We start from the raw sequence: 11222 nt of genomic DNA, 5'->3' as shown, positions 1-11222 counted from the left end.
TCTATTACTTAATTAAAATCCAACTTGATAATATCCCAGTTGGTAAACGTTTTATCTTGTTCTATATACCTGATTAACACGTACGTTGTTTATAATTGTCACTTTTTAATAAGGCTAGGGCGTTTGAACTTTACAGGGCTGGTCATGTTTTTAATATGAGTGATAAGTTCAATCAAGTTTTTATTATAACTTTTTTCTTCTGTTCAAGGAAAGTAGTATGATTATACAAGTATAAAAACAGCGAACTTGATACATAAAAATACTTTTTTATAATTGAAGTACAAGTGTAATATAAAATTGTAAAACCTAGTCAAAGAAACCAAAAACAAATTGTTTTTGACTGATTACACATCTTTTACAATAGCTTATTGCTAAATTACTCAATCATTTTTCCTTTCGAACAAAACAAATTGAAAGTTTTTAACTTGAATTTGACTTTGGGAAAAAAATAAAATATAATTTTTCGTCGTATTTTTAGCTGTTTGAATTTGGCATAGTTTTAGTTTATCTTAAACAAAATGTTTAAGAGTTTTTTCAAGTCTTTATAAATTCAATTAAAAAAAGCAACTTTTGAAATTTATGTAAATTGCTAAAGTATAAATATGTTTATAATTTCTAAAAATGTTAAATTAATTTATACTAAGCATTAAAAATCTTAAAAATATCTTAAAAAATTTCTTTTTTTATAACTAAATTAGTTGAGTATTTCGTTTCCTTTTTTTAATTAGAGTACCTGTTTGTTTTATATGCTAGTTTATAAGCATCATTTTTGCTCAAAAAATTAGTTTTAAGTTGTAAAAAATATCAAGGTAAAAAAAAAATTAGTTCTAAAAGTTCGAATTTATATTTAGAAAAACAAGTTGTTTATACTCAAAATAATCCAAAAATTATCTGTATAAAGAGGATAGACAATAAAAATTTCAACAATGTAGACAAATTAAATCGTCTCAAAAATAAATTTATACTAAGCGTTAAAAAAACTTTAAAAATGTATTTATTTTTAACCCTTCTAAATTACCTAAATTAGTTATGTGTTTTGTTCCTTTTTTGTTAGATTACCTGTTTATTTATATATGCTAGTTTGTAAACAGCATTTTTGCTCGGAGAATTGATTTTAAGTTGTAAAAAGTATTAAGGAAATAAAAAATATTTTTTTATCAATTGATTTAAAATAGAGTCGGGTACACTAAAAAGCATTTCAGTTTAAAGTTCGAAACTCTATTTAAAAAACACAAGTGGTTTACAGTGAAAACAATCCAACAATAATCTGTATAAAGAGTATACAACAATAGAAATTTAATTAGTGTACACAATTTAAATTGTCTCTTGACATCCCTTTATTTGTACGCACAAAGTTTATAATCATCGCATTTCTCTGAAAGCTAAAGCCTTCCTAAGCGTTTTTAGAGGATTTGTGAAAAGGCTTGTCATCTTCTGACGACCTAAAATGATTCTAAAGTGCTTTTTTATGTTCTTCGAGTTGGTCGTTTGCGTAAGTAACGTTGGTAGCCCGAACCAAAGTTTCAAAATTGTTTGCAAACTAATCTTTTCCGAGTTAAATGTTTTTTTCTTGTTATGAATATAAACGTATGAGCTATATTTTTAAAGAGTTAAGTATATAAACAAATAGTAAGCAGCTGATATTACTGTCTCAAGTTAACTTATAATAAATTAATCAAATTTTTTGAGGAAACCTAATAAGATTTTTTTTATGTTTACAAATATTATTTGCTTCATTATAGTTAAATCTATGGGCATAGAAAAGTTTTCAAAAAAAATAATTGAAGAAAATTCTTTGTTGTTTTTATTATTCGCTTTTATAGTTTTTTGAATCATTAAATACATAACGTGTAAGTTTTATAGTACTTATTTCTATATTATTATTCATAAAAGTAAAGTTAGGTTTATGGTAAATGATAATAAAGTAATAAAAATGGTATAATATTTTTAAGTATTTCAATCAAATATTAAAAAAAATAATTAAAGCTTTTAGTTTAAAATACTGATAAAATTTAATTTAAAAGTACTTAAGCTTATTATTATTTACCTTATTAAAAAAATTGTTTCCTAACACAAGTATTTTGATGTTTGCTATTATTAATGTTTATGTCGTGTTGTAAGTTAAATTACAGTTAATCATTTAAATCTAAAAGTTATATCTTTTTTTGTTTTTTTTAAGTTTTAGGCTTAGACTGTTTTTAATTTTTATCTTGTTAGAAAAGTTTTTGAGTACATTATGAATAAAAATTTTGTAAGTTATCACATAAATTATTTAATTTTTGCTTTGTTTTCCTTTTTTACTAATTCATTTTGTTGATGTTTTATTGGTTAAGGTTTTGTAGTTAAGATAAAATAAACTATTTTTTTAGCTCGTAAGAAATTGTAAAATCATGTGGTTTACGACTCAACACCTGAAAGGATTTTACGTTTACTAGGTCCTGAGACTATTATTTTAAGCGTTTTTTTTATCGTTCAATTAACAATATATAAGTATACAACTTATTAAAACAAACACACGTATAAAGATTTAACAAACCATATTTTTAACTGTATTTAAAAAGAGTATTTTACGTATTTCAAAAAAGCAAGTAATGATAGCTTTACTTATTTTACTGATGTTGTTCAGTTAATCATTAAAAAGTATTAGAAAAAATTTGAAGTTTTCACAACTTATAGATAATTTTTAAAATAATGATTTAAAAACATTCAAACAAAAAAAAAATCAAAAAATTAAAAAAGAAAAGTTTAAACTTGTTTTTCCTCACAGTCTTAAACAAAATTTACATACAACGAAACTAAACACAAAAAAAACGTTTCAATATATTTAGCACAAAGTAAATGCTTAAAGTTACATTTCAACATGAAAAAACTAGAGTTTTATAACAAAATACTCAGATCAAGCCAGGGAAAATTTTGTTCTAACTTAGATTACTTAGACTTTTATTTATAAAGAAATAAACAGTTTGTAGCTATCTTAAACGGTCATCACTTATATTTTCCTAAAGATAAAATATCATTTAAGTATAAAGTAGTAATAAATTAGAAGTAAAGTAAAATTAAGTGTTTTTAAAAAAATGGAATATTTCTTTAAAATTAGACTGTCTTCGATAATAGTGTAACTAGATATTAGAGTACACCATTATTTAAAATTAAATACTGCAATCCCAAAAATTCAAAATATAATGAGTCTAAGTAATTGTGAATAATCTGTTTCAATAGTTTTTTTTTATTTTTAGTTATGTAATCTTTTCAACTAGACCTAAATCATTTTTTAATAAGTTAAAGTTGAATTTAAGTTTTGTCATATGGCTAAAAGAAAATCTTAAATCTTAGTAAAATAAGTTTAAAAGTTTATGAACTTTACCATGTTACAAATCCTTTAAAAAATGATTTTTCTAATAATCGTATGAATTAGACCTAAATGAGTGTTTTTCAATTGTACCTTTTTGAGATGTGGTTTAGGCAACGTCAACTAAAAAAAAGAGTTTAAACTATAATGTAACCAAAAAATCTATTAATTAGTTAAAATAAAATCTTAATAATATTCCAGTTGGTAAACGTTTTTATCTCGTGCTATGTACCTGGTTTTCACGTATGTTGTTTATAATTGTCACTTTCTAATAAAGCTAAGGTGTTTGAACCTCGCAGGGCTCGTCATCATTTGACAACTTTAATCATTGGTTCTTAATATTATCCATTTCCGCTATTAAATGAAAGGAGTAAAAAAAAAAAAAACTTAAAACATAAAAATATTTATATAAGCATTTCACGAAAAATGTGATATAAAATTGGTAAATATATTAAAAAGAAAACAAAACAAATTGTTTTTAGTTGATTAATAACTTTTTAGAATAGCTTATCACTAAATCACTCAATCATCTTTCCTATAAACAAAACCAATCAAAAGTTTTTAACTTGCATTTGACATTGAGAAAAAAAAAACATCTTACTTTACGTCGTTTTTTTAATTGTTTGAATTTTTCATAGATTCAGTTTATTCTAAACATAAAGCTTATGAATTTTACCAGCTTTTAAAATTCGATAAAAAAGGTATGTAAATTGTTAAAGTGTGAAGTATGTTTATTATTTGTTTAAATATTAAATTAGTTTATACTAAGCGTTAAAAAAAATCTTTTTAGGTAACTCGATTAGTTTAGTTTACTGTTCTTTTTTTATTTGGTAGAATACCAGTTTGTATATATATGCTAGTTTATCAACAACACTTTTGTTGAGAAAATTAGTTTAAGTTGTAAAAAAATGTTAAGGTGAAAAGTACTTCAGTTAAAAGTTCGAAATTCTATTTAAAAAACTAACTTGCTTATACTAAATAAATATAAATAATCAACTTATTTAATGAGCGTTTTTCATTTCTAATATTTTTTAAGTGTGGTTTAGGCAACTTAAAATTTTAAAGATAATTTGAACTGTCATGTAACCATAAAACCTATTAATTAAATGTAAACTGATACTAAGTAATAAAAAAAATTGAGTAAACTTTTGGAAATTAGCCTGCTTTTGATAACTAAAATAATTTTTAATTCTGATTATTTTTTATTAGAATACCTACTTGTCTAAATACGTAGGTTTACAATAAGTTATTTTAACAGAAGGACAGTTTCACAACTTAAACAACAAATTTATTCAAAACTATTGTGTTTAAACTTACTAAAACTTTTGTGTCTATTTAGTTCAAAATGCAAGTCAATTATGAATTAAAGCTTTATATAGACAACTCAGTAAGTTAATAATCAAAATTCCAATCTAATAATAATCCGGTCGGTAAACTTTTTTTTAAATGGATATCATTTTTATCTCGTGCTATATACCTAGTTGACACTTACGTTGTTACAATTGTCACTTTTTAAGAAATCTAAAGCGTTTAAAGTTCACAGGGTTGGTCATGTTTTTAATATGAATGATAAGTTCAATAAAGTTCTTATTATTTCTTCTAATGCTGTTCAACGAAGGGAGTATAGTTTAAAAAATAAAAATAATAAACTTAATATGGAAATACTTATATAGCACTAAACTACAAGCGTAATATAAAGTTGTAAAATCTAGTCTAAGAACCAAAACAGAACATTTTTTGATTGATTACACATATTTTACAATAACTTATTACTAAATTACTCAACCAAATTTTCCTTTAAACAAAACAAATCGAAGGTTTTTAGTTTGCGTTTGATATTGAAAAAAAATAAAACTTAAATGTTACGTCGTATTTTTAGCTGTTTGAATTACTAAGCGTTTAAAAAGTTGAAAAAGTTTTTTTAATCTTTTTAGGTAAGCAGATTAGTTAAGTACTTTGTTCACTTTTTTTACTAAACAAATTGTTTGTTTACATATGCTAGTTTATAAACAGCATTTTAGCGCAGAAAATTAGTTTTTAATCATGAAAAAAATTTAATATGAAAAGTAATTCAGATAAAAGCTCGAAATTTTATTTAGATGGCCAAGTTTTTTATACTCAAAATATTCCAACAACTATCTGTATAAAGAGGATACACAACAATAATCTCAATAATGTACACAATTTAAATTGTCTCACTAATCAATTTATTTAATGAGTGTTTTTCAATTTAAATGTTTTTGAGATGTGGTAAAGGAAACGGATATTTTAAAAATAATTTGAGCTAATTTGTAACCAAAAAACCTACTAATTAGAAATAATATGATACTATACAATAAAAAAAAATTGAATAAATTTTTGTAAATTATCCTACTTTCGATAATTAAGATAAATTTAAATTTTAGGTTTTTTTTTAATGCAATACTTACTTGTTCAAATACGTAGGTTTAAAATAAGCTATTTTAATCAGAAGGACAGTTTTACAACGTAAAACACTGATTTACTCAAAACTATTGTGTCTATTTAATGTAAACAAAAAGTCAATTATAAATTAAACTTTTAACAAATAAATAAGTAAGTTAGTAATCAAAAATTTAATCTAACAATAATCTAGTCGGAATTTTTTTTATCTTGTTCTATATACCTGGTTAACACGTATGTTGTTTATAATTGTCACTTTCTGATAAAGCTTAGGCATTTGGACCTCATAGGACTGGTCATGTTTTTAATATGAATGACAAATTTAATCATTGGTTATTATTATTATCTATTTCTGCTGTTCAATGAAGGGAGTATAATTTAAAAATATAAAAGTAATAAACTTAATACAAAAAAATACTTATATAGTTTTAACTATAAGTGTATTACTAAATTGTAAAATCTAGTCAAAGAAACCAAAACAAATTGTTTTTAGTTGATTAATCATCTTTTAGAATAGCTTATCACTAAATCACCCAATCATCTTTCCTATAAACAAAACCAATCGAAAGTTTTTAACTTGCATTTGACATTGAGAAAAAAAAACATCTTATTTTACGTCGTTTTTTTAATTGTTTGAAATTGTCATAATTTCAATAATCTTAAACATACTGTTTAAGATTTTTTCAAGTTTTTATAAATTCAAAAAAAAGAAATTTTTGGAAAGTTTTGTAAGTTGTTAAAGTGTAAAATATGTTTATAATTTGTTTAAATATAAAATTTATTTATACTAGGCCTTAAAATTCTTGTAAAATATATTAAAAAAAATCTTTTTAGATTACTAAATTACTTAAGTATATTGTTCCTTTTAATTACTGGAATACCTGCGAAAGATTAGTTTTAGATTGTATAAAAGTACTAAGGTAAAAAGTAGTTCATTTAAAAGTTCGAATTTCTATTTAGAAACACAAGTGGTTAACAATCAAAATAATCCAAAAATAATCTGTATAAAGAGTTGTAAAAAGTTGTAAAAAAATACTAGGGTAAAAAGTAATTCTGTTGAAAGTTCGAAATTCTTTTTGAAAGACTAAATTGTTTACACTCAAAATGATCCAAAAAAAGTCTGTATAAAGAGTATGTAACAATAAAAATCTCCATAGTGTACACAATTTTAATTGTATTTAAAATTAGTTTACACTAAGCATTAAAATAACTTTAAAAATATACTTATTTTTGATTTTTTTAGGTAAATAGGTTAATTAAGTATTCAGTTTTCTTCTTTTACTAAAAGACATTTTAGTTTATATATGCTAGTTTATAAAAAACAGCATTTTGGCTCGGAGAACTGTTTTTAAGTTGTAAAAAATATTAAGGTAAAAAGTAATTCAGTTAAAAATTCAAAACTCTATTTAAAAAACCAAGTGGTTTACATTCAAAACAATTACCACAAAAATCTGTATAAAGAGTTTATAACAATTAAAATCTCATTAATGTACACAATTTTAATTGACTTATAATACCTACCTGTCTGCACGCACAAAGTTTATAATTATCACATTTCTCTGAAAGCTAAGTCCTTTCTAAGCGTTTTCAGAGGATTTACGAAAAGGCTTGTCATGGTATGACGACATAAAACGACGGTTGAGCGCTTTTTCCTGTTCATTTTGATCATGCGGTTTGCCTAAGTAACGTTGGTAGTCCAAAATAAAGTTTCAAAACTGTTTGCAATCGCGATCTGAAGAGTTTAAATGTAAAAATGGTAAATTGAAAAAGGTACTCGCAACAATTTCAGATTCCTTACTTGCAGAAAACTAGTAGAAGTATAGAACAAGTTGTATACAAATTTTCGGTACCAAGTCAGACAATAAAAGTATAATAAAGTTTTTTTCAATTACTAATATAAGACAAACCAAAAAATAATATGCAATCACTATTATTTTTTTGTTATCAATTTGTTTTGTGTATTCGTAAGTTGCAAGTATTTTCAAATTTATTCTTTTGTTATATCGATTTCTTCAAACTAAATATGTCATTTAAATTTGAAAAATAGTACTAATTTGCCTTGTGTCATGAAAAGTTTTAAAACGTTGTAATTTATCATAGACAAAGTTTTAACATTTTTTTAAAATTTAGTTTTAAAGCGTTTTTTAATGACTTCTATGTAAATTATTAAATAATTCATTAAATAAAAAAGGTTGATCAAATTTTGTCCAGTTTATTTGAACTTATCTTTCTGTTACCTATTTTTATATATTTTTAAGCCGTACATTTCAATTAAATGTGAAAAGTAGTATCACTTTGTCTCGGGTTATAAAAGTTTAAGTTTTTAAACTAATGGTGCACGTTTTTCATGATTGTGATTGCTGGAACTGATAAATGAAGCGTTCAGAAACACTTTGAACTAATTTGTTTTTAGTCAAACTTTTCTTAATAACTAAAAATTGTCATAACCTTTATTAGCGTTTGTAAATACCAAGTTGTTGTTTAAGTACTACTTTTATAAGTAGCTATTTCTACCCGGCAAAATAACTTTTAAAATTATTAAGTTATAATTTAAGACTCACTATTAGTTCAAAGTTTAGTAAGATAACTGATGATAAAAGAATGAAATTTTAATTAATCAAACAACAATCTGACATGTAAAAATTTTATTTGATGTTTAAAATGTAGCCAAATATTCGCACAAGGTTTATAAATGTCATGTTTTAAGAAAACTCATTAGTGAAATATTTTGTTGCTAAATCACCCAATAGGTTTTTTCTTTAAAAAAAATAATTGAAAGCTTGAAACTAATAAAGTATTTCTTTGAACATACTTTGTCAAACTGTTTTCAAAACATCAGGTTTTCTTGTAACATTTGGTCTCAAGTTTAGAAAGTTCTAAATGATCTTCTATGCAAATTTCAAAACATTTTAAATATTATATTAGACAAGTCGGCGCCCTGTTTGTAGTCGTATTTTTTACATTTTAGAGATAGTATGGTCATTAAACTACAATTTTAATACTTTCTAACTTATAAATATCAGAAAGTACTTAAATTGTAGCTTAACGACCATACTATCTCTAAAATGTTTAAAAATACGACTAAAAATAGGTCGCCGACATGTCTAATGTAATATTTAAAATGTCTTGAAATTTCCATAAAAGATCATTTACAACTTTTTAACCTTGAGACATGGCGTTTTTCATTAACTTTATTATTTTTACTTTTCTATTTTATAAAAGTCAGAAATATAGTATTACTTTGTCTTGTCATATATTTTTTTGTTATATGCTAATGTAAATTGTAAACAATTTTTTGCATACTAACATTCTAAAATAAGTTTCGTTAGATTTCTACTAAAATACATACTTATTTTCTAAAGTAAAATCATGATAAGCTATTTGTATTCATAAAAATAACTCTATAAACTTTTTCAAAATAACTAATCTTTATAATCTTTATAAACTCAAAAAAAAATTTTAAATAACTAAGTAATTCAAAACTTAAACTCGAGTTTAAACAGCAATAATTTCATAAATACAAGATTTTATTGATATTTATATTTTTTGTAATTGTTCGAAGGCGTTTTGTCACGATCAAAATAAACCTAAGCGTCTCTACGAGATTTTTGCTGCTTTAATAATCATCTAATTATTAATTAGAAGATTCGTTGTACAGCAGATTAGTCGTCGACAGTGGCAATGCGTGGTTTTTTGTTTAAAGGTGCGGAAAATTTACAATTATTAATAAAACGCTTAATTTAAAAAAATAATTTAGTAGGAAAGAAATATTAAGATAAGGAAATAAATATTTGTAAATATAAGTTCAGTGAAAAAATTATTTTAAAAGTTTTATAGTATTTTAATAAGTGTTTTTGTCATTTTTTAGGCGGACTACTTGATCCAGTGCTAAATTCCAAGAGAACCCATCGGCATGGGCAGCGTAGGTAGCCAAGGTTGAGTCACAAAAACGTTTGCAAACGCGACCTTGAGTTCTTAATTTAATAAGTGGAAAAATTTAACTGATGATGTCCAAATCAGAAACTTCTTTTATAAAAATATAATTATTTCTAAAGCAAAGCTGAGAGTGCGAAGGAACCACAATAAAATTAATTAAAATCTTCTTATAATTTTTACAGCATTTAATAATACGTTTTTATTATACTTTGAATTTGTGTATAATTAATTTATTCATTAACAACTTTGCGGTTTCAACTGAAATTTGACTTTTTTAGTGTTCGCATATAAAAAACATTACTAAGGCTAGAATAATAAAAAAACTATTTAAAAGTTGACCAAAAAATAAAAAAGTAGAGCTATAAAGAAATTATAGAATAATTACGAAAAATTAATAAAAAAATTTTAAAAGGAATTGAGTTGTTATTTTAAATGCTGTTTTATAAATTATAACGTTTTTTAAAAAAATTATCGTTTTTGTGTTTATGTAACACTTTACTTACAAAACCGAAACTAATATTTTCTTAAATTTGTTTTTATAATGATATATAAAATTTTTATAACATAACTTTTTTTTCAATTAATAATTTACCCTAGCAAGAAACAAACCAAAAATAATGCAAAATATAAACCAATAACAAAAATAATTACAGTACAAATAACAAAACAAAGCAATAAAAATGTAAAAGGGTGTGGAAAACCAAAACGATTACAAGTTTGCCAATCGTTGCAGTTGTTCGGCGAGAAAGAAAAAAGCAACGCGATGATATAAGAGCCTGGGAACCCGAAACAAAACGGGTGACGAAGGGTTTTGTAGTTTTTCAGCAAAAAAAGATCAGAGAACTAGAAAAGTTAGATCGATGTAAAGTTTGTACGGTTGTGTTGTAATGTAAAGATTTCAAAACGTTAGTAAGGTGAAGTTTAAATGGTTGATACATGATTAGCAAAGAACTTTCATTATTATGCGTGTTAAAAGATTAAAAGAAATATACTTTAAACATAAATACAAGTAATTGTACGGGTGTGCAGTAATAATAAATATTGAAATATATTTTTTCAACGTTAAACAATACCGGTAAAAGGAAATGTAAACGATTGACAAAGGGTCTTTATATTTTTTTCAAAATTAATTAATTAAAAAAAAAGATCGATTTAAAGTTAGTACGGTTGTGTTGCAAAGATTTCAAAAGTTTTTAAAATAACTAAATTTTCTAACGCTTTAAAAACAAAACTTTCTTGAAATGCTGGTGAGGTTATGTAAGTTTCTAATTAAATTTAACAATGGTTTTATTATTTTACAAAGTTGTTAATAAAGATTTTTTGGAAGTGTATATTTTTAGTTATTTGAAAATCAAAAGATTAAACGAAAATTATAATTAATTATTGATTTAAAATTTGTACGGGTGTGCCATAATGAAAAAACATTAAATATATATTTTTTTAATAAAAATTCTTCAATAAGCTGGTAAAATAAAGTATAGATTATTGATAAATAGTTGACAAAGGGTCTGTACAG

The sequence above is a fragment of the Thalia democratica genome, chromosome 5 (assembly GCF_965202585.1).
Source record: "Thalia democratica chromosome 5, ktThaDemo2.hap1.1, whole genome shotgun sequence".
NCBI classification, from domain to species: domain Eukaryota; kingdom Metazoa; phylum Chordata; class Thaliacea; order Salpida; family Salpidae; genus Thalia; species Thalia democratica.
This window is presented reverse-complemented; position numbering follows the sequence as displayed.